This window comes from Phyllostomus hastatus, unplaced genomic scaffold, assembly GCF_019186645.2.
Source record: "Phyllostomus hastatus isolate PE091 unplaced genomic scaffold, TTU_PhHast_1.1 phas_scaffold_46, whole genome shotgun sequence".
Lineage (NCBI taxonomy): Eukaryota > Metazoa > Chordata > Mammalia > Chiroptera > Phyllostomidae > Phyllostomus > Phyllostomus hastatus.
The window spans coordinates 3,708,988-3,729,173 of record NW_025334032.1 but is presented as its reverse complement, the minus strand read 5'-3'; positions in this window follow the sequence as shown (position 1 = coordinate 3,729,173).

The following is a 20,186-nucleotide window of genomic DNA, read 5'->3' as shown; positions in this document are numbered from 1 at the left end:
CACAGAGAGTTCCAATCAAGAGGAACCCAAAGAGGCCCACCTCAAGACACATCATAATTAAAATGGCAAAAAAACAAGACAAAGACAGAATCTTAAAAGCAACAAGGGAGAAACAGGAAGTAACATACAAGGGAGCCCCAATAAGGTTAGCAGCTGACTTCTCAATGGAAACAATTCAAGCCAGAAGAGAATGGCAAGAAATATTGCAAATAATGAGAACGAGAGGTCTGTAACCAAGGCTACTTTACCCAGCAAGGCTCTCAATCAAGATAGAAGGCCAAATAAGGAGCTTCCCAGACAAAAGAAGTCTAAAAGAATAAACCTCCACCAAACCAGCTCTGCAAGAGATGCTAGAGGGACTGCTTTAAGGAAAAGAGAGAGAGAGGAACACAGGTAAGAAAATGGCAATAAATAAGTACCTATCAATAATAACCTTAAACATAAATAGATTACATGCTCAATCAAAAGACATAGAATAGCTGAATGGATAAGAAAAAATGACCCACATATCTGCTGCCAACAAGAGACCCACCTCAGGACAAAAGACCTGCACACACTGAAAGTGAAGGGCTGGAAACAAATTTTCCAAGCAAATGGACGGGGAAAAAGGCCAGGGTAGCAATACTCATATCAGACAAAAGAGGCTTCAAAAAAAGGCCCATAAAGAGAGACCTACAAGGTCACTTCACAATACTCAAGGAAAGAATCCACCAAGAAGACATAAACATTGTAAATATATACGCACTCAACATAGGAGCACCCAAATACATAATGAAAATCTTAGAGGACTTCAAGAAAGATATGGACAGCAACACAGTTATAGTGGGGGATTTTAACACCTCACTATCAAAAATGGACAGATCTTCCAAACAAAATATAAATAAAGATATTGTGGCACTGAACAATACCCTAGATGAAATAGACCTAACTGATATATACAGGGCCCTCCAATGCAAAGAAGCAAAATCCACATTCTTTTTAAAGGTACACAGAACATATTCAAAGATAGACCACATGCTAGGACACAAAACAAGCCTCAACAATTTCAAGAAAGTTGAAATCATACCAAGCATTTTCTCAGACCACAAGGGACTGAAGCTAGAAACCAACACAAAGGAAAAAAAAAACACTCAAAATCATGGAGATTAAATAGCATGCTGTTAAACAATGAATGGGTCAAGAATGAAATAAGGGAAGAAATCAAAAGGATTCTGGAAACAAATGAAAACAAACTCACAACAACCCAAAACATATGGGACACAGCGTAGGCAGTCTGGAGAGGGAAGTTCATAGTTATACAGGCCTGCCTAAAAAAGTTAGAAACATTTCAAACAAACAACCTAACTCTACATCTACAGGAACTCAAGGAACAACAACAAAGACAGCCCAGAGCAAGCAGAAGGAAGGAAATAACCAAGATCAGAGCAGAATTAAATGACATAGAGATTAAAAGCACAGTTCTAAGGATCAATGAATCCAAGAGCTGGTTCTTTGAAAAGACAAATAAAAACAACAAGCCTTTAAGCAGACTCATCAAGAAAAAAGAGAGAAAACCCATATAAACAGAATCAGAAATGAAAGAGGAGAGATTACAACAGATACCAAAAAAATACAAAGGACTCTAAGAAACTATTATGAAGAAATGTATGCCAAGAAATTTGAAAACTTAGGTGAACTGGAAAACTTCTAGAAAAAATATAATCTTCCAGAACTCAATTAAAAAGAAGCAGAAAGCCTGAACAAACTAATAACAGCAAAGAAAACTGAAGCAGTAATCAAAAAACTCCCAACACACAAAAGCCCTGGACCAGATGGTTTGACAGGAGAATTCTACAAAGCATTTAAGGAAGAACTAACCCCTATCCTTCACAGACTATTCCAAAAAATCCAAAAAGATAGAGACTCCCAAACTCTTTTTATGAGGCCAACATCATCCTAATTCCACAACCAGATAAAGACACAACAAAGAAAGAAAAATTCAGGCCAATAACGCTGATGAACATTGATGCTAAAATCCTCAACAAAATACTGGCAAACCACATCCAACAGTACATTAAAAAGATAATACACCATGACCAAGTGGGATTCATTCCAGGGATGCAAGGATGATACAATATTTGCAAATCAGTAAATGTGATACATCACATAAACAAAAGCAAAGACAGAAACCACATGATCATATCAATAGATGCAGAAAAAGCATTTCATAAGGTACAACACCCATTTATGATGAAAACACGCAGCAAAGTGGGAATACATGGAGCTTTCCTCAACATAATAAGGCCAAATATTGGAGACCTACAGCCAACATCATACTCAATGGGCAAAAACTAAAATCTTTTCCACTAAGATCAGGAACAAGACAAGGCTGTCCACTTTCACCACTTCTATTCAATATAGTACTGGAAGATTTAGCCACAGCGACCAGACAAGATAAAGAAATAAAAGGCATTCAAATCGGATAGGAAGAAACAAAACCGTCACTGTTTGCAGATGACATGATCGTGTACATAGAAAATCCTATAGACTCCACCAAAAATCTGCTTGACCTAATAAGTGAATTTGGCAAAACAGCAGGATACAAAGTCAATATCCAGAAATCAAAGGCATTACTGTACACCAACAATGAAACAGCAGAAGCAGAGATCAAGGAAAATTTCCCATTTGAAATAGCAAAAAGAAAAATAAAATATCTAGGAATAAACCTAACCAAAGAGGTAAAAGACCTGTATTCAGAAAACTATATCACACTCAGGAAAGAAATCAAGAAAGACACAAACAAATGGAAACATATATCATGTTCATGGACTGGAAGAATTAATATCATCAAAATGTCCATAATACTCAAAGCAATTTACACATTCAGTTCAATACCTATTAAAGTACCAATGGCTTATTTCACAGACATAGAACAAACACTTCAAATATTTATATAGAACCATAAAGGACCCCAAATAGCTGCTGCAATTTTTGAGAAAGAAAAGCAAAGTAGAAGGGATTACAATACCTGACACTAAACTATACTACAAGGCCACTGTAATCAAAACAGCCTGGTACTGGCATAAAAACAGGCACATGGACCAATAGAACAAAACAGAGAGCCCAGAAATAAACCCAAATTTCTATGGTCAATTAATATTTGACAAAGGAGGCAGCAACATAAAAGGAGTAAAAATAGCCTCTTCAACAAATGGTGTTGGGAGAACTGGACAGCCACATGCAAAAAAATGAAACTCAAGCACCAACTTATACCTTATACAAAAATAAATTCAAGGTTCATAAAAGACTTAAATATAAACCATGACACCATTAAAGTCCTAGAGGAGAATGTAGGTAGGAAAATCTCAGATATTTCACGCAGAAACTTTTTTACTGCCATGTCCCCTAGAGCAAGGGACATAAAGGAAAGAATAAACAAATGGGACCTCATCAAAATTAAAAGCTTCTGTACAGCTAAAGAAAACAGTATCAAAATAAAAAGAGAACCAACTGTATGGGAAAACATATTTGCCAATGATACCTCAGACAAGGGTTTAATCTCCAAAATATATAAAGAATTTACACGACTGCACTCTAAGAAGACAAGGAATCCAATTAAAAAGTGGGCAAAGGACTTGAAAAGACACTTTTCCAATGAGGACATACAGAAGATCCAAAGACACATGAAACAATGTTCAATATTGCTAGCTATCAGAGACATGAAAATTAAAACCACAATGAGATACCACTTTACACCAGTCAGAATGGCCATCATAAACAAAGCAACACACAACAAGTGTTGGAGAGGTTGTGGAGAAAAGGAGTCCCTAGTGCATTGTTGGTGGGACTGTAGACTGGTACAACCACTATGGAAAGCAGTATGGAACTTCCTCAGAAAACTGAAAATGGATCTGCCTTTTGACCCAGCATTTCTATTGCTGAGACTATATCTGAAGAACATTAAAACACCAATACAAAAGAACCTTTGCACCCCGATGTTCATAGCAGCACAATTTACAATAGCTACATACTGGAAGCAACCAAGATGCCCATCAGTAAATGAATGGATCAAAAACTATGGTACATTTACACAATGGAATTCTATGCAGCAGAAAGAAAGAAGGAGCTCCTACCCTTTGCAATAGCTTGGATGAAGGTGGAAAGCATTATGCTAAGCGAAACAAGCCAGGCAGTGAAAGACAAATACGATATGATCTCACCTTTAACAGGAACCTAAACAACAAAACAAACAAACAAGCAAAATATAACCAATGACACTGAAATAGAGGACAGGTTGACAGTGACCAGAGGAGAAAGAAGAGGGAATTTCAAGGAAGAATGGGAAGGGTTCACAGGAACAAATATAAAGGACACATGGACGAAAAACTAGGGGAGGGTGGTAATGCGAGGGAAGTGGGGGAGGGTTGGGTGGGTGGGCTGGAATGGGAATAAAAAGGGAGAAAACTTTACTTGAACAATGATTAAAATTTTTTTTAAAAGATGGGCAAAAAAAAAAAGACTCAGGAGCTGAAACATAACTTAATCAAAAAGGTTATCTTTAGCTTAATAGAAATCCATACCCTGTGACCTTATTCAAGGCATGACCATTGTTTCTGGCTGCCTTGTGGGGTTAATGGTTTCTAAGGGAAAAGACTGAAGCTTACAGAGCATGCTGTGAATAAACTGAATAAAGGGCTGGGATTATATATTAAATCCAAAACATACATTAAATCATGAATCCTAGCAGTGGCTGAATTTTTTCCAAACAGACCTCATATATAATGTAACACCTCAATAGTCAAAATTTCACAATCCTGATTCCCCTTTTTCCCAAATATCTTACTATATCATTATTTGGGCAGTGACAAAAATAAAAGAAAGTACCTGTCTTTCTCATTGTAAATACATAATTTTAAAACCTGGAGTTGTAGTACTGAAACTGTTGTTTATTTTGTTCTTTAGGTTGATTCTAAGTTGATTTTATTGATTTTTTAAATTAAATTATTAGGATGACATTGGTTTATACAATTATATAGTTTTCAAGTGTACAATTCTGATACATCATCTATATTTTGCATTGTGTGTTTCTTTAGGTAAATTCAAAGTTTATGTATTCTATTATCTATTGAAATTGATTATTTGCCCATCAGTAAATGAATGGATCAAAAACTATGGTACATTTACACAATGGAATTCTATGCAGCAGAAAGAAAGAAGGAGCTACTACCCTTTGCCACAGCATGAATGCAACTAGAAAACATTATGCTAAGTGTAATAAGCCAGTCAGTGAAAGACAAATACTATATGATCTCACCTTTAACAGAAACATAATCAACAAAATGAACAAACAATCAAAATATAACCAAAGATACTGAAATCAGAACAGGGTGACAATGACCAGAGGGGAGAGGGGAAAGGATAATGGGGAAAAGGGTGAAAGGTTTACAGGAACAATTCTAAAGGACACATGGACAAGAACAATGGAAACAGGGAACAAGGTGGGAAGGGCTGGGGTGGTGGGGAGGGATGGGGGTGAAAGCAGATAACTGTCCTTGAACAACAATAAAAAATGTTTAAAAAATAAAATAAAAAGAACAATTATAAAATTTTTTAAGGCCTCCTGCTGGCTTTAAACCAGCCAAGGCAGTTCTGCTGGTCTTCCTGGCTGCAGGAGGCTAAGGGGGGATTGGTTTAGCTTTTCTCCCTTCCTGAGCTGCACTCTTCCCTGTTGCCTAAGCCCAGTTTCTCAGTTTGCTGTGGCCCCCCAGTGCCCTTCAGTGCCCTTCAGTGCCCAGCCTACCCTTTAGTCCAGTAGTTACACTGTCCTTGAGGTGCACCAGTTAGGGGCAACTCACATACCACCTTCTCACTCTTCACTGTCCTAGATGCTAGGGACTTTTAGAGTCTTTTCAAGGTAATTCAGTTCTCCCCCGCCCCAGTTAAGCCTTTCTGGGGATTGCTGACTCCCTGAGTCCTGCAGCTCTCCTCTGGGAAAGGCATCTCTGCCTTCCTCTTAGCCAATTGGCCCTGCAGGGCAGGGGCATGGATGGTTGTGGCTTCCAGGGGCGGAGGGTCAGATTCGGGCACATGCCTCCTCTGCTGCTGCACCCGGGGTGCTGGGGTTGGGTGTAAGGTACCTCTGGGTGGCGGGGTCAGGTGCGCTCTGTCCCCAGGCTGCAGGTCTGAGTGCTCAACCTTCACTGCTGGCACAGGATGGGCAGCCCCTGGGCCATGAGTTCTGGGGGTTCTGGTGCATACAGTCCCAGGGGCTTTGGGTGTCAGTGCACAGCCTCCACTGCTGCAGCAGGAACACAGCCACTGCAAGGGTGGGGAGGCATGCAGGAGGCAGGGGCAGCTGCTGCAGGAGAATTCCCTAAACAGCTGCTGAGTGCCTCTTTTTTATTTTTTCCTCTTTAAAAAATTCCTCCTGGACTTCTGGCCAAGATGGAGGCATAGGTGGACGTACTGTACCTCCACGCACAACCAAGATTGGAACAACAACAATTTAGAGGCAGAATAACACCCAGAACTGACAGAAAATTTATCTGAATGGAAGTTGGACAGCCAAGAAGTTGAAATAGACCTGTTCATCCAGACCGGTAGGAGGGGCGGAGACAAGCAGCCAGGCGTGGGTCGCATCACAGAAAGCAGACAGAGTTGGGCACATAAGGCATCTGGGGTGTGCAAGATCACAGCAGGTGGACCCTGAGTATGCAAGCAGCAGCTGGCAGACCCAGTGAGGTGGCAATTGTGGAGCAGGGCAGAGCGCGCAACCCAGGTTCCCAGAGGAGGGACCGAGGTCCCACGGAGAATGGAGCTACTGCCATTGTTCCCTCCCGCCCCTGCCCCCACATGCAAAATCACAACCCAGTGACTGGGGTGCCCAGCCCTGGCTCCACCCCTCACCATAACAGGAGCGACCAGACCAAAAAAAAAAAAAAAGAGAGAGAGAGATGGCTCAAACAGAAGAACAAATCAATGCCCTAGAACTCATCCTTTTGAGTGACCAAGAGATAGCCAACCTATCAGATGCACAGCTCAAAACACTGGTGATCAGGAAGCTCACAGAATTGGTTGATTTTGGGTGCAAATTACATGAAAAAATGCAGGTTACCATAAAAGAAATGAAGGAAAATACACAGGGAAACAATAGTGATGGGAAGGAAACTGGGACTCAAAACAATAGCGTGGACCAGAAGGAAGAAAGAAACAACCAAACAGGAAAGAATGGAGAAATAAGAATTCAAAAAAAAACAAGGAGAAGCTTAAGAACCACCAGGGCATCTTTAAACATTCCAATATCCGAATTATAGGGGGTACCAGAAGGGGAAGAGGAAGAGCAACAGATTGAACATGTATTTGAACAAATAATAAAGGAGAACTTCCCCAATCTGGTGAAGGAAATAGACTTCCAGAAAGTTCAGGAAGCCCAGAGAATCCCAAAGAAGTTGGACCCAAGGAGGAATACACCAAGGCACATCATAATTACATTACCCAAGATTAAAGATAAGGGGAGAATCTTAAAATCAGGCAGAGAAAATGAGACAGTTACCTACAACGGAGTTCTCATAAGACTTCCAGCTGATTTCTCAAAAGAAACTTTGCAGGCAATAAAGGATTGGAAAGAAGTATTCAAAGTGATGAAAAGCAAGAAGCTACAACCTAGATTACTCTATCCAGCAAAGCTATCATTTACAATGGAAGAGCAGATAATGTGCTTCCCAGATAAGGTAAAGCTAAAGGAGTTCATCATCACCAAGTCATTATTACATGAAATGTTAAAGGGAATTATTTAAGAAAAAGAAGTTCAAAACTATTAATACTAAAATGGCAACTAAGTCACAACTATCAACAACTGAACCTAAAAACATAAACTAATCAAACAACCACAACAGGAACAGAATCATAGTTATGGAGATCATTTGGAGGGTTATCAGTTGGGAGCAGGAAGGGGTACAGTAGGAGAAAAGGTGCAGGGATTAAGAAGCATAATTGACAGGCACAAAACAGTCAAGGGATGTTAAAAATAGTATAAGAAATGAAGAAGCCAAAGAACTTATGTGCATAACCCACGGGCATGAATTAAGATGGGATTGTTGGAGGGAATGGGAGTACCAAGTTGCGGGGGGAAGGGCAAAAAATTAAGACAACTGAAATAGCATGATCAATAAATATATTTTAAAATAAAATAAAATAAAATAAAAAGTAAAAATGAGGAATATCTCTGTGAGTGACTTTGCAAAATGCAAAAGCAAAGAACAGGAGCTTATCTATAGTATGTTAAGCTTCATGTAAGAAAAAAGGGATTGTAAGGAAATATCCCTGTATCTGTTTATGTGTCCAAAAAAAGGAAGATGGATAAATTAGGAACACAGACACCAATTATCAATGGGGAGAGAGATGGAAAAGGAGTAAGAAAAAGAGGTTAATGAAATCAAATTATGGATATAGAGGGAGTGACATTTCTCTGAGTATATCTTTTGTATAGCTCTGACTCTTAGAACTATAGTAATGTTTCATAAACACTTCAAATACCCAAAATAAGGTACAAATGCCAACAAATCACCCTTAACTGTATTACAAATGAATCATTAACAACACAGAAGGGGATGAGCAAGAAAAGACCTAATGTAAGTAGTGTTCATAAACAGTATCTTTAGCAGACACCAACAGAACAGTACATGAGTGCTATAATATTGTTTGTAAATGTGTTTCTCACAGGGGTACGGGTTAGTGATTCCAAAATTACTATGGGTGTGCTCGAATTGAGCAAATAAGTGAATATACTATAGATAATAAAAGCCAGGATTTTTATCATTGCTAAAAGTTGTTCCAAGTGAAGGCTAAAATGATCCCTGCAGTATCAGATTAGAATCACAGATATCAGTATAAATTCATGATTTTAAAAATATATACAGATATATATATATAGAAATATACATGTAGGTGTGTGTGTTTGTGTGTGTATGTGAATGTATAGGTTAGTTTACATGTATACATCTTTTTCCTAGAGTTGTCTATTAAGAGAGCCTAGAAGCAATGACACTTCCATAACAATGAGAATGCCTGGCATCCCAATCTTGGTTCTAAATATCTCCAATGAAAGGAACTAGGGTTCCTTGGATAATTTGTTAGTTAGTTCCAGAGCTGGGTAGGGAAACCACAAGATGATCTTGGAACATTTTTTGGACCCAGATGTAAGGAAACATTTTTTTAAAAATGGCAGGGAGCTTGTTGAAAGAATGTAGGATTCAACCTAAAGGGGTTTCTCATGGTCAAAGCTGAAACAATTTGAAAAATTAATTAATTATTTTTAAAGTAATTAATATAGTATTGGATTTTAGTCCACAGAATAAAACAATATCCATGATTCCATACTGATAGAAATAGTTAAACAAATATATGGCAGAAGGTGCATCTTTTCATTATAGGGGAATTGCAATTAATAAAGAAGAGAGAGAAATAGAAAATTGCCACTAGGCTAACATGTAATTGTGACAGACAAGATCCATTGAACTAATAGATGCTAAAATTAGTGGTGAAACTTTGAGAGATAACAGGATATTGTCATAGCTTGAAAATATGTCCCTGGGAGAAAGAGAGTAACTTTACAGTGGAGAAAGCCAATAGACATCACCACAACCAAGCACTGGAGGTTCATTAACATCACCAATGGTAAGGTCTTGTGACATCATACACCTTTGTGTCTACCATACCAAAAATCACACAATACCTTTTCTATGGTATTCTTGCGAAAAAAAAAAAAAAATCCCATAAGACCATTCTAATCAAGCGAAAACATCAGGTTGGAGAAGATGGTGACAAGGTAGGTGGGAGCAAAGCCCAGTTCTCCCTGTGCCCAGCTGGAACACCTAGCTGATCTGAGGAACAGAGGGAACAGCCAATGGAATCCCAGCTTATATGAAGTTTGGAGACAAGAAATTGCAGAGGACGTTGAAAAGCAGACAGTAAGGAGTTTGCACTGGGACGGTAAGGTCCCTGGGATCTATGCAGGGACCAAGGCTGCTGTGGCCCCCAGCCCAGCACCTGCCCAGGGATACAGGGAGGAGAGTTAGAGCACCACTCCCTCCCCTACCACAGCAGGGAGGGCAGCCCAGCACCAGGAGGGACATGGACCTTGGAAGTCGCTGGAGGGAATAGAGATGAAGTGGGAGACACACAGAGGGCTACACATCTGCTAGGACTGTGGATGCTGTCACCAGAGAAACTGGGGTGCCAGGAAACACCTGGAGAAGGGAGGAGTTGGGCCATGTTGGACCCTGACTTGGATAGTCTCCGGACTGGTTGGAAAGTGGGGCTGTGTGAAAAGCCATGCACTTGGGAACTGCAGGCAGCTGCTTTGTAAGGAACTCTCCAGCAGCGGCTGGCTCATCCCAAGGGTAATTTTAGCTGTACACACCCAGAATGAGTGGCTGAGCAGAACCATATGCCCTGCTTCTCTCACACTGCACACCCAGAGACTGTAGCTGACCAGAATTGTGCACCCCGCTTGTCTTGCACTGTGTGCCAAGAGTGAGGGGCTGGCCAGAACAGTGCACCCCACTTGTCTTGAGTTCCACGCCAGAGATTAACTCACACTGTGAGCAATTGAATGGCTGATTTGAGCCTGGCAGTTCATGAAAGACCTGGCTGGAGGCCGGGAAATTGTGAATATTGCAACCCAGATCTGGTCCCCATCTTATCAGAACCAAAGGAAGGGAGCAAAGCAAAGCCCAGTCCCCCTCTTCCTGTGGCATTTAGGAAGATCTGCAGAACTCACTGAACAGGCTTAAAGTCAGCAGAAGACTTATTATTATCTCTTTTTTTTTTCTTTTTGGATCCTCTCTCTTTCTTTCTTTTCTTTTTTCTTCCCCCAAGTGAGACAATAAAATGTGGAGTTGCAAAGGGTCCAGAGGCAGATCAAAAGGGGGAGCACAAAGCTAACCCACAAAACGAAGAAATTAAGACAAAGGTCATTTTGCTGTCCCATACAGCTGGCATTTTATTGTGTATGTGTATTATTATTACTTTTTCATTATTTTTACCACTTTTATTTTATTAGTATTTTTTTATTTTCTTCCTTAAGTTTAGTTTTCCTCATTTTATTTCCTTATTTAATTGCATTGTTTGACTGGTTTTCCTTATTCTCTCTTTATTGTACTTAATTTTCCTTCTTTCACTTCAACCATGTTCCAATAACATACAACTCTTCATTGGGTACTTTCTATTCTGGTTATCCAAATCATATATTTCTTCTCATATTATTGTTGTTTCAGTACTATTGTAAATAATTGTTGTTTCATACAATTGCACATACTACATAGCAACCCTCCATAATCTTAGCCCCCTTCACTTTAATTCTAAGCATTATTATTGTTGTGGTTAACTCTATTCTCTCTCACACTATGCCTACTTTCTATCCTTTAATCTCACTATATCTGATAATCTAACCTTGCACAAATGCTCTGTTTTCTGAATTCAGCTCACAATCATCCTCCCTTCTAACAAGAGTCTTATCTTTCTTTTACCTTTTATAAAAAGTGGCTAGCTGGGTGAAATAACACAGTTAATGCAATACTTATCCAAAGAATCTCCTATCACTTCTCTACTTGCTGGTAGTTTAAATCCCATAAAATACTCTCCTGCTGTCTTAATCCATTTTGCCTACCCCCCTGCCACTGATCATATACAAGAATATGTGGCAGCTGGGAATATCAGTATACCTGCTGGAGGAGAAAAACCACCAACAAAGGAACCACCAAAAGGTAGAAACCTAAGTACAACAAAAGAGCCCATACAAACAGAAGAAAATCTAGAGGATCCAGAGAGGAGATAAAAGAGACCACACCACTGAACCCCGTAGAATTCCTACCATAGAAATTCACTGTACAAAGACAGCTGGCAAAGTGAAACATTAGGAAGCACAGAAACAAACAAAATTAGCCACCAAAAAAAGGTGAAACAAAGAAAAGAACATGCAATCAAAAGGAAGGGAAGGCTCTCCAATAAAAGAACTAGATGAAATAGAGGGAACCAAACTATCAGATATTGAATACAAATTAATGGTTATAAGGATGCTCAAGGAACTGACAGACAACTACACAGAAATGAGTGCAAACTACATCAGCATGAAAAAGGAAGCAGAAGCTGTAAACAAGAACCAGGAAGAAATGAACAATAAAATCTCAGAAATAAAAAACACACTAGAAGGAATTTCAAGCAGGCTGGATGAAGCAGAAGATTGAATCAGCAAGTTGGAGGACAAGGTAGAAGAAAACACCCACATAGAGCAAGAAAAGGAAAAGAGATGCAGAATGAACACATGGTGAGGGAGCAGTAAGACAACATGAAGCATAACAATACCTGTGTAATAGGGATAACAGAAGGAGAAGAAAAGCAAGGGATAGAAATACTGTTTGAAAAAAGTAACAATGGAAAGCTTCCTTAATATTATGAGAGAAAAAGTCACACAAATCCAGGAAACACAGAGAATTCCAATCAAGAGAAACCCAAAGAGGCTCACCTCAAGACGCATCATAATTTAAATGGAAAAATTACAAGACAAAGAGAGAATCTTAAAAGCAGCAAGGGAGAAACAGGAAATAACATACAAGGGAGCCCCAATAAGACTAGCAGCTGACTTCTCAATAGAACGCTCCAAGCTGGAAGAGAATGGCAAGAAATATTCCAAGCAATGAAAACCAGAGGCCTGAAACTGAAACTACTCTATCCAGCAAGGCTCTCAATTAAAATGGAAGGCCAAATAAAGAGTTTTCCAGACAAAATAAGCCTAAAAGAATACACCTCCACGAAACCAGCTTTGTAAAAGATGCTAAAAGGACTGCTATAAGAAAAGGAAGGAAAAGAGTGAGAGAGAGAGGAACACAGGTACAAAAAAAAAAAAGGCAGTGAATAAGTACCTATCAATAATAACCTTAAACATAAACGGTTTAAATGCCTCAGTCAAAAGTAATAGAATAGCTGAATGGATAAGAAATCATGATCCACACATATGCTGTGTACAAGAGACCCACCTCAGAACAGAACACCTACACAGACTGAAAGTAAAAATCTGAAAACAAATACACCAAGCAAATGAACAGGAAAAAAAGCTGGCGTGGCAATACCCATATCAGAAAAAATACACTTCCAAAAAAGGGCCATAAAAAGAGACCCAGAAGGTCACTTCATAATACTCAAGGGAAGAATCCCTCAAGAAGACATAAATATTGTAAATATATATGCACCCAACATAGGAGCACCCAAACACATAAAGAAAATCTTGGAGGACTGTATGTGAAGAAATTTGAAAACTTAAGTGAAATGGACAAATTTCTAGAAAAATATAATCTTCTTAAAATGATTGAAGAAGAAGCATAAAGCCTGAAGACACCAATAACAGCTGATGAATTTGAAGTAGCAATAAAAAAAAACTCCCGGCATGCAAAAGCTCTGGACCAGATGGTTTCACAGGAGAATTCTACAAAGCTTTTAAGGAAGAGATAACTATTATCCTTCACAGGCTATTACAAAAAATCCAAGAAGACGGAAGACTCACAAAACTCTTTTTATGAAGCCAGCATCATCCTAATCCTAAAACTAGATAAAGACACAACAAAGAAAGAAAACTTCAGGCCAATATCGCTGGTGAACATAGACACTAAAATCCTCAGCAAAATATTGACAAACTGCATCCAGCAATACATGAAAAAAATGATACACCATGACCAAGTAGGATTCATCCCAGAGATGCAAGGATGGTACAATATTTGCAAATCAATAAACGTAATACATCACATAAAAAAAAACAAAAGACAAAAATCACATGATCATATCAATACATGTGGGAAAACTATCTGATAAGGTACAGCACCCATTTATGATAAAAACAGTCAGCAAGGTGGGAATAGAGGGAGCACTCCTCAATATAATAAAGACCATGTATGAGAGACCTACAGCCAACATCATATTCAATGGGAAAAACTAAAAATTTCCCCACTAAAATCAGTAACAAGACAAGGACGTCCACTTTCACTACTTCTATTTCAACATAGTATTGGAATGCCTAGCCATAGCAATCAGATAAGAAAAGAAAATAAAAGGCATCCAAATTGGAAAAGAGGAAACAAAACTGTCATTGTTTGCAGGTCACATGATAGTGTACCTAGAAAATCCTATAGACCCCACCAAGAAACTGCTCAACTTAGTAAATGAATTTGGCATAACAGCGGGATACAAAGTCAATATCCAGAAATCAAAGGCATTTTTGTATACCAACAATAAAACATCAGAAACAGAAATCATGAAAAAATCCCATTTGATATAGCAACAAAAAAAATAAAATACCTGGGAATAAACATAACCAAGGAAGTAAAAAATCTGTACTCACAAAACTACACAATACTGAAGAAAGAAATTAAGGAAGACACAAACAAGTGGAAACAAATACTATGTTCATGGATTGGAAGAGTTAACATTATCAAAATGTCCATACTACCCAAAGCGATTTATAGATTCAGTGCAATCCCTATTAAAGTACCAACAACACATTTCAAAGATATAGACCAAACCTTTCAGAAATTTATATGGAACCATAAACAACCCTGAATAAATTCCATAATGTTGAGAAAAAAGAGCAAAGTAGGAAGGTTCACAATACCTGATATCAAACTGTATTACAAGGCCCTGTAATCAAAACAGCCTGGTACTGGCATAAAAACAGGCACATAGACCAATGGAACAGAACAGAGAGCCCAGAAATAAACCCAAGTCTCTACAGTCAATTAATATTTGACAAAGGGGGAAGATGCATAAAATGGAGTAAAACTACCCTCTTCAACAAATGGTATTGGGAGAGCTGGACAGCTACAGGCAAAGAAATGGCAGTTGATTACCAACTTACACCATACAGAAAAATAAACTTAAGGTGTACAAAAGACATGAATAAGTCGTGACACCATAAAAGTCCTAGAAGAAAACATCGACTGGAAAATCTCAGACATTCCATGGAGGACCATCTTCATAGATATGTACCTTAAAGCAAGGGACATAAAGGAAAGGATAAACAAATGGGACCTTATCAAATTAAAAAGCTTCTGCATGGCTATAAGAAAAGAGCATTAAAATGAAAAGAGAACCAACTATATGGGGAAACGTATTTTCTAATGATACCTCAGAAAATAGTTTGATCTATGTCCAAAATATATAAAGAACTAACACAACTCCACTCCAGGAACACAAAAAACCCAATTATAAAATTGGCAAAAGACTTTAACAGGCACTTCTCCAAGGAGGACATACAGAGGGTGCAGAGACATATGAAAAGATGCTCAGCACCATTAGGGATCAGAGAGATGCAAATTACAACCACAAGGTGATGCCACCTCACACTGGTCATAATGGCCATGATGAGCAAATCAACAAACAAGTGTTGGAGAGTATGTGGAGAAAAGGGAACCCTAGTGCACTGTTGGTGGGAATGCAGACTGGTGCAGCCACTGTGGAAAACAGTATGGAATTTTCTCAGAAAACTAAAAATGGATCTTCCTTTTAACCCAGCAATTCCACTGCTGGGATTATACCCTAAGAACCACCAATCCAAAGGAACCTGTGACCCCAATGTTCATAGTAGAACAATTTACAATAGCCAAGTGCTGGAAGCAACCTAAGTGCCCATAAGCAAATGAGTGGATAAAAAAACTATGGTACTTTTACACAATGGAATTCTACACAGCAGAGAGAAAGAAGGGGCTTATACCCTTTGCAACAGCATGGATAGAACTGGAGAGCATTATGCTAAGTGAAATAAGCCAGGCAGTGAGGGACCAATACCATGTGATCTCACCTTTAACTGGAACATAGTCACCAAAAGAAAAAAACAAATGAAATATAACCAGAGACATTGAAATTAAGAACAATCTAACAATAGCCAGAGGGGAGGGGGAGGGGATGGTGTGGAGAAGAGTTTTCAGGAATTACTATAAAGGACACATGGGCAAAATTAAGGGAGAGAGTGGAAGCAAGGGAGGGAGGTGGGTTTGGTTGAGGTGGGAGGGAATGGTGGGCAGAAAATGCAGACAACTGCAGTCAAACAACAATAATTTATGGGAAAAAATAAAAATAAAGAAATTAAAAAAACAGAGTTGATCAACAACTTACACCATATACAAAAAATAAATTCAAAGTGGATAAAGGACTTAAGTATATGTCATGACACCGTAAAGGTCCTAGAGGAAAGCTTAGGTAGGAAAATCTCAGGCACTTCATGTAGCAATATTCTCATTGATATGTCCCCTAGAGCAAGGGACATAAAGGGAAGAGTAAACAAATGGGATCTCATCAAATAAAAAGCTTCTGTAAGGCTAAAGAAAACAGCATTAAAATGAAAAGAGAACCAACTATATGGGAAAACATAGTTTCTGATGATATCTCCGACAAGGGTTTGATCTCCAGAATATATAATTCTCACAAGACTCCATCGTAGGAAGACAAAAATCCCAATTATAAAATTAGCAAAAGACTTGAATAGATACTTCTCCAAGGAGGACATACAAAGGTCCAGAGACATATGAAAAGATGTTTAGCATTGCTGGTCATCAGAGAGATGCGAATTAAAACCACACTGAGATACCACTTCACATTGGTCGGAATGGCCATCATAAACAAATCAACAAACAACAAGTGTTGCAGAGGTTGTGCAGAAAAGGGAACCCTAGTACACTGCTGGTGGAATTGCAGACTGGTGCAGCCACTATGGAAACCAGTATAGAAATTCCTCAGAAAACTAAAAATGGAACTGCCTTGTGACCCAGCAATTCCACCACTAAGATTATATCCTAAGAACCCTGAAACAATAATCCAAAAGAACCTATGCCTCCATAGTTCATAGCAGCACAATTTACAATAGTCAAGTGCTGGAAGCATCCTAAGTGCCCATCAGTAAATGAATGGATCAAAAAACTGTGGTACATTTACACCATCATACACTATGAAAGAAAGAAGGAGCTCCTACCCTTTGTGACAGCATGGATGGATCTGGAGAGCCTTATACTAAGTGGAATAAACCAGCCAGTGAAAAACAATTACCATATGATCTCAGTTTTCAGTGGAACCTAATAAAAAAAACAAACAAGCATGCAAAATATAACCAGAGACGTTGAAATTAAGAACAAATGGACAGGGACCAGAGGCGAGATGGGGAGGGGGGGAAATGAGGGGAAAAGAGTGAAGGGTTTTCAGGAACAAGTGTAAAAGGACACATGGACAAAATCAAGGAGGGATGGATTCAGGGGAGGGAACTGGGGATGGCTGGGGTTAGGGGGCAGTTGTGTGAGGGGAAAGCAGAGAAGTGTACTAGAACAACAATAAGATAAAAGAAAATCACCCCTCCCCCCAAAAAAAGATTGAAAATAAATAGAGTCCTACTTGAATTTTAAAACTTCAAGTGCCACAAAATCTCGAACTTCCATGATATAAAACTGTAGTTGTTTTCCTTCCTTTGATAAGCAAGATCATGTTTTTTATCTATTAGGAGGTATGTGGAAACATCTGAGGCCACTGTGACTTTGCAAGGCTCAGCCCAAGCACCATATCTCATTTTTATCTCACCCTCAAGTATTATAGACTTACCCAGCATATGGCTCTGTCTTCATTAATGAAGACCACTCACTCAATTTGCAGAGCAATAATAATGGTTGATATCTTTCTGATAGGAAGAACATTTCAAAGAATATTGTGGGAAGAACATTGCTGGGCAACCTGCTATTCTGGACATGCTCCACAAATTTAAGAAGAAGGTGTTCCTTAAATTCTCTGTTGCTGTAAACAACAATTGAAAATACCTTCAGCTGTTGGCAAGTTGGATAAACAAAATAAGGGATTATTTCTTCCTTTTTACTACCTGTGCAACTAACCTCTGAAACCAACTCTTATTATTAAATGTTATTTTGGAGGAAGCCAAGTAAAAAGATTTCATTTTAATGCAGAAAAACAATATGAGCTTGTGTTATTTGCTTCAAAAGATTGTTTTGGTCTTTAAGGTTCCATGCAAGAGAGTCTATCTATACAGCCAATTATCTTCAGCCACTGGCTCTCTCCATGGCTTAAGCATGGCAGTAGTGAGGCCTAGGCCTTGGGTTCAGTCCCCATGTGGACAAGTAACTTTGCTCCTAGCAATGACAAACTGCATCTCAACTTTGGTATTCTTGAAAATATATGTTCCAGGTCCCAAGAGAGCCTTGATAAGATAGCATGGTTATGCTCATCAGCACAATTAGAAAAGCAACTTAAAGTTCCTGACTCATTGACCTTGTGTTTTCAGTAGATGAAGAGCAGAATTAGAGGACATTTAAGAAAGTAAAAAGGATGAATAAAATAAGAAATAGCAAACATTGTAGACTGAATGAGTGTCTTCTTTCAGTTTTTGCTAGAAGGGCCATACACAGCCATTAAAATGAAATAAATTAGAGTTATACCAGTGCTTGGATCTAATTCAGTAGGAATTTCTGGTGAAAAAAAAAGAGCAAGATCTAGAAGGCATATATAATATGATCCCATTTTATAAGACAACTAAAAACCTTTGTATATATCTATGTACATATGTATACATGTCATATATATAGAGAGAAACACAGTGTTAACATGAGTTTCTCTGGGGAATACATGATATGACGATACAGAGAGGAGGGAAAAGAAGACAGCAGAAGAAAGCGGAGCTACAATGGATTCTCTAGGTAAACACCATCAATAGTGTATATATGTGGATATACCAGGATACACACACACACACACACACGCACGCACGCATGCACACACACACCAGGATTATGGTTGTTGGGGCCACAATCTACCAGCCATGAACTGGAGAACCAGGAAAGCTGGGGAATAGTTCTGTCTGAAACCTAAGGCCTGACAAACAGGAGAACCAATGTCTCCGAGTGGGAAAGATGAATGTCTCAGCTCAAGTAGAGAGAAAATTTGTGCTTCCTTTGTTGTGCGTCTTTTTGTTCTATTCCAGGCTCTCAACAAATTGTATAATGCCTACTGGCATTGGTGAGGTTAATCTTTACTCAGTCTACTGATTCAAACACTAATTTCTTCCAGAGACACCTTAACAGACACAACTAGAAGTAACATTTTTTTACCAGCTGTCTAGGAATCTCTTAACCCAGTCAAGTTGACACATAAAACTAACCATCACAGTATAGAATGACTATAAATTTCATACATTTCAGTGATATGTATTATATGTGTGTATAAGGATATTAAAATTTTTATTCAGGTGAAATTTATATAACATAAAATCAAATATTTTAAAGTGAAAAAATCTGGTCGTATTTAGTACATTGACAATGTTGAACAACCATACCTCTACCTATTTCCCAAATATTCCCATCACTCCAAAATAAAACTCCATATTCATTAAGCAGTTTCTCCCTATTCCTTCTCTACCCCTGACACCAGCTTGTTTGTGGCAGCCACAATCTGCAGTCTGTTTCTATGGGTTTACCTATTCTAGATATTTCCTATAAATGGAATCATACAATATATGAACTTTTGTGTCTGATGTCTTCCACTTAGCATACTGGTTTTTTATTTAAATATTTTATTGCTTATGCTATTACAGTTGTCCCAAATTTTCCCTTTTTGCCTCCTTCCATCTGGCCCAACCCCTAGCATAATGTTTTTGAAGTTCATCCATATTATTGCATGTATCAATACTTCATTCCTTTTCATGGCTGAGTAATATCCCATTTGTATAGATATACCAATCTGGTTTATCCATTCATTTACTGATGGACACTTGGGATGTTTCTACCTTTTGACTATGAAATTTACAGCTATGAACCTGCATGTACTTGTATTTGCTGGAGTACCTGCTTTCAATTCTTTTGTGAATGAACACAGGAATAGAATTTCTGGGTCATATAGTAATTCAATACTTCATATTTTTTGGTTTATAAACAACAGATTTTTTCTCTCACAATTATGGAGATTGGGTCTATGTTTAATTTTTGAGGAACCAGCAAAATTTTCCACAGTGGTTGAACAATTTTACATATCCACCAGTAACATGAAGGTTCCAATAGGATTTTTTTAATATTAAAAAAAGGAAGGCACTAGAGAGGATATAAATTATTGGAGTTCATGAAGGGTGGTGTTCACAGGGAACACAGGATTATTAATGGGATGAAAATTACCTTTGTCCT